Raw genomic sequence first — 6,127 nt, forward strand, 5'->3', positions numbered from 1 at the left:
TTCATTCATCTAAATGTGATCCATGCCTTTTTATTATTCGTAAGAATTCGAGCCTTGCGCTGATTACCGTTCATTTGGACGATTTTTTAATAGCAACAAACATTCAGTCGCTCTTAATTGAAATCAAACAATCTCTCGCCGCAAGCTTTGAGATGAAGGACAACTAGTTTAGTAGGGTGGATCCAAAGTTGTATGGAGAATCTATTTTCTTGAAATTTTTATTTCGGACTATGCGGGAAAGTTGCCTCATATAAAGACAATCAGATGCTTACATGGAGTCATGTCAAAATTTTGAGCGCGAATACTGCCACACGTCCTTCAAAATTCTTTAAAATGAGTAAAATTCTTACATAGTTGCAAAGAACTTCGATTGTGTTCATATTACAAAAAAAAATGTATACCAACCTTTTTAAGCTTTTTATGTGTGAAAAAGTCTACAAACGACATTTTTGCCTATTTTCAATATTAAGCGAAATATATTGAAAAATATGAAAACTCAACTGCCTTTTAATACCAAGAACCTTTATATCCTAGTCAAGAAATCAATAACAATTCCTACATATTTATCAAAAAAGAAATAAGTGTAACAAAATATAACATTCCAAACATTTCTTTTATTCAAATTCATTTCAAATTGTATCAAATTTCATTTTTAAGCATTAAAATTAAAATTAATCTTTACAAACACTGTAATCTTTTTTAGAGTTAAATTTTGGCATGACTTTACGGGATTCCAATCGCACTCTAATAAATCCATCTCTACTAGTTTCTCCACAAACAGTAGTTGATAATTCAGTTACCAGTTTAACACATCTTTCTGTGGCTTGAGTGTGGCATGGGTACATTTTTACCATCGACAAAATTAGTACATCCATTTTTGGGGTGATTGTTTGCATTCATTAAGTACATCTGTGCTTATTCTCATTATGAGTGGTGGCTCATTCCAGTTAATCAATTCCGTGTAGTCTTTTGCACTAAAATTCAATTTTGGTAAATATTTTAAAAAATCTTATACTTACACCGGGTGTTTCTCTACTCTTAATTATTTTTTCTAACGCCAAAACCTTCACGTCCATTCTTTCATCAGCCAACATTGCCAACAACATGCTCTCCGGATGTCAGTAAAAAAACATTTCTTTGAATTACAGAGTCCACTATCTTATTTAGGTTTTCTGGTAGATATCTCGATCGGACTATAGTTGAATGTAAATGTTTTGACCCATATATGGGACTTGGTTTAGTTTTTATTTCAAGCCACATTGGAACATAAACTTTTACAACAAAATGAACTAACATCATAAGGTTTTCTGAAGGATGACTTGTTGATACATACAATCTTAATATTCTATTCGCCATAGTAAGCCACCTGGAATGAACAATTTGTCTGGGGTTTTTCTTTTTTAAGCTGTCGTTGCAATGTCCACTTATAATAGCACTACAAATATCAAATAGGTATTTTTGATCCGTTCTTAAATCATTTTAACTGGATATATCTAGTAGTGTGAATATAATTGGTTCATTATTGACCAAAGAAAGCTTCTCACAATCCTTCAATGTTTTCCCTATTTCACCGTTAAATATTTTTGGTCCAGATGTAGAGCCATCGATGTATTCAAGCAAATGTCAATGCGTAAGGGTTTTTTCCTCCAAATATCGTATTACTCCTCCTTTAAATCCTGTGTTCAAAACAGTTCCATCACAAACAACCGCAATCATGTTATCAAAGCTTTTTCTATCAAAAAATTCTTTAATTTTCATACTCACCATTTTTGCTTTTCCGCTTTTTACTGTAATACGCCCAAAATACTGCGAATTTGGTTCCTTTACTAAACTTATGTGCCCTCTATATTAATTTTTCTAAAACCTTCAACCATTGTACAGTGTTTTTCAATAGGGGCGCTTCAACTTTTTTCCGATAGGGAGGGCGAACGACGCAATGTGTTTTATTTTTCGCTTGTCATTTGTAAACTTCATTAGTATACATTTCATCATGGAACGCCACACACTTGAGCAACGCTTGCAAATCATTGAATTTTATTATAAAAATGCGTGTTCTGTTAAGAAAGTTTAAAGTCGAAAAATCATCTTCAGTGATGAAGCTCACTTTTGGCTCAATGGCTTTGTCAACAAGCAAAATATGCGTTACTGGGCAGAAAGCAATCCACACGTGATTCATGAGGCACCGTTGCATCCCGAAAAAATCACTGTTTGGTGCGGTTTACATGCCGGCGGCGTAATAGGCCCATATTTTTTCGTTGACGAGAACGATCGCCACGTTACTGTGAATGGAAATCGATACCGCGATATGATAAACGATTATTTTTAGCCGCAATTGAATGGTATGGACTAAGACGACATGTGGTTTCAACAGGACGGGGCCACAAGCCACACAGCACACGCTACAATTGATTTGTTGAAGAGTAAGTTCGATGAGCGCATTATTTCCAGAAATGGACCGGTCGAATGGCCGCCTCTAGACTATTTTCTTTGGGGTTATATGAAGTCATTGGTCTACAGTAACAAGCCGGCGACGATTTGTGGGCTCAGAGCCAATATTGAACGCGAAATTGCTGGAATTTCGGCCGATTTATGCAAAATAGTGGTCGAAAATTGGGTTCAACGATTGGACTTCGTAAAACGTGCACGCGGTGATCATGCAAAAGAAATCGAATTTCATACATAAATGTATATGTTCAAACTCGATAATAAAAAAAAATTAGTTAAAAAAGTCAAACCGTTTGTGTTTTATTCAAAAAAAAATTGAAGCGCTCTTACTGAAAAACGCTTTATAAGTTGTGTCCTTTCTCCCATAAAAAAAAAGCGCAAATGGTCCCGAGATTAACAAAGGCGTATTACTTAAAATATTTCTCTGTACAGTACGGGAACGCCTTATTTTATTTCTGTCAATAACATTAATTAAATCATCTTTCGTTACGAATCCAACGTCTTGAAGTGTAGCTGTCACGAGAGCTGCTGCAGCTCTATCTGATATACCGTATCTGTCAGCTGTATTAGCTACGGTAGCCATGGAAGCAATTTTTAATTGTTTTGGCAATGCAATCTCCTCCAAAGCTTCTGACGATTTCACTGATATAGGTTCTGAAGGAATTTCCATTTCATTATTCTGGTTACCAGAGAAAGTTGGTTCATCGATTTTTTTATTGTGACTTTCTTCTTTCTTCCTTTTTCTTTTTTTCTTCGACTTCATGGAATTCTTCATGTCTGTGCCACCAATTTCCATTTTCCTTACTGTGAGCTGGTCAGACAAAAATAATCTTTCAAGAATTGGTACTTTTTCTGGTATCGCACACCTACATGAATCAAAGTTCTCCCATTTACATGATGCAATATCGAAAAGAAATTGATCTTCCTTTCCAAAATTTTGAATTTTCTCTTAATAAGAATTTTGGTCCTTTCTAGATTTGTACGGTTTGAGTAAAGTACGGTATTTATCATGATACTGTTTTATTTTTCGAACAATTGATCGAGGCTCTATTGTAGGAATCGAAGCTGATTTCCAAATATCCAATAAATTTTGAGATACCTCCACGGAAGTGTCACTTGCAAGATAAAAATTGATTTTTCTTATTTTTACTAGTCCACAAATAACATAGAATTACATCTTCGTAACTTGGTAAAACATTAGGTTTAAACACCCGTCCACGTCCAAATAATGGACATAATAATTCACTACGTAAAGCCATAATCTTCTATATATATAAAAGAAAGTCATGTTAGTTACACTATTTATAACTCGAGAACGGCTGAACCGATTTGGCTGAAAATTGGTGGAGAGGTGGTTTAGAACCAGGAGACGGAGATAGGATACTTTTTATCCCATTCGAACGCGTCTCCGTGAAGTCACTATAAAATGTGGTATAACATCTGATATGGAATAACAAAACGCAAATGACAGCTAAACGTAATTTTGTCTATGGTTAAGTAGAAAATTTGATAATATAAATTTTGTCAGAAATACATAATCACAGTCATTTTTATTCTCTTTGAATCATCATTATCAATGCCGCGACCAAGACACCAAGACGATCGAATCTTTCCCGACAAAGCCGTAATGCAAGAAGGATACGAAACATTGCGAATGAAACGACTGAAGGAGCACAAGGAATTGCCGGTGAAGACCCCCGCGTTAGTATGGCTCGACTTCGTGCTTCTCAATCACAAGAGCAAAGCGAGGCAGCCCGTGAAACGGCTTGGTTGGCAATGCGAAATCGTCGAGCGAATAACAGAGGTCAATAAGTAGATCATTTTCGACGCACAAGAAGAGAATTATTAAGTGCTGATTTGAATCGAGCAGCATTTCGATATGATTGCAACACTGATTACTGCTTGCATCCTAGCGTTTGCATTGGGCCAATGAACGTTGCTTGCAAGTATTGTGGCGCATTGAAGTTTTCCGGAGAAACGCCCGGATTGTGCTGCCTTAGTGGAAGAGTGAAATTACCATTATTCCCAGGTGAAGAAACTACAAAGAAAGTTAGCTCGATGAATTATTATTAAATGCTGACAACTATTTGCTGTGGTTTCGGCGATTGTTTCAGCAGTACTGCGTCGACATGTACGTCAAAATAGAAACGGAGCATTTAACTTTCATTAGGTTGAACCAAGGCAAACTGCGTTCTGAGGAATGTACATTTACGTGATGCAATTGGTACTGAAGGAAATGCAGCTAATATTGGTCGATTAACTATTCTGCCGGCGACGTACATAGAGGTAGTCCACGTCATATGCATGAATATGCGCAAGATGCAATGACATATGTTCGTCTTAAGGTAGGCCAAATCTCTTTATTACTTTTACCTGTAATCCAAAATGGATAGAAATTGTTCAATGGCTGCTTCGCGGACAAACATCAAGTGATCGACACGACATCACAGCACGTGTATTCAAACTAAAAATGCGGTCCCTGATGAACTACATTGGGAAACAACACGTCTTTGGAGATACTGGATGCTGGATGTATTCAATCGAGATTCCTGATCACGAAGCCGACCCAGACCTATATGATGTTGTTATTACATATATGATTCATGAACCGTGTGGTGCCATCAATCCCCAATCACCTTGCATGGTCGACGGCAAGTGTTCCAAACGATATCCACGGAAATTAACGGCGGAGACTGTTACTGACAACGATGGTTTTGCACTGTATCGCCGTCGATCACCCGATGATAACGGTCGAACTATCACAACAAAAGTGAAAAGAATGGATTTCGTTGTCGACAACAGTTGGATTGTTCCATATTCGCCACTTATTTCCAAAACGTTCAAGGCACAACGTTGAGTATGGCAATTCATACATTTGCAAATATGTCACGAGAGGCAGCGAATGGAGGTTTTTGGCATCCAATCCTCCAATACCAACCATGAAATTGCGCGCTATTTGGTCGTTATGTGAACTGCAATGAAGCGATTTGACGTATATTCGCATTCCCTATTCACGAACGTCATCCTACTGTTGTGCATTTGTGCCTCTAGGGCGGAACAAAGTTCGCCGGGTCAGCTAGTAGATATATATATGAGAACAAGCTAATTATTTTAAATTTTATATCTTATATAAGTAGAACAACTTTGTTATTATTATTACGAGTACTTTTTTAATTTAATGTGTTGACTCCACAAAAAAAACGAGGGATAGATTTCAGTTGGATAGTGGATAGTCGATAGAATTATCACTAAAGGATAGATTTGTAATAACTAAGAATTTGGCAGCCCATGCGAGGCTGCGTTTGAGAACACACTTATAGCAGAGATGGGACACCGATCCAGTGATGTGAGAGCTCCCTAATGCTCGGTAACTTTTTCACCGCATTCCCTCCCTGCTCGTTTGGCCTGTTAAATTATTTAGTTACAAATCTATCCACTATCCTCTATTCCACAGAAATCTATCCCTCGTTTTTTCTGTGTTTTTGTATTATGTCTCTACCTAGAGATCTAAGATTCTTAACCCTTCTGCTATGTTAGGAAAAAATTACACATATAGTGTTTTGGGTCAATTTGACCCACTTATAAAAACTCCACTAATAACACTATTTTATTGAAAGAATTCATATTTTTTTTTATTTGAATCAAGTTAAGTGTATGTTAATTGTAGAAAATAGTTGAGATA

This window comes from Anastrepha ludens, chromosome X, assembly GCF_028408465.1.
Source record: "Anastrepha ludens isolate Willacy chromosome X, idAnaLude1.1, whole genome shotgun sequence".
Classification (NCBI taxonomy): domain Eukaryota; kingdom Metazoa; phylum Arthropoda; class Insecta; order Diptera; family Tephritidae; genus Anastrepha; species Anastrepha ludens.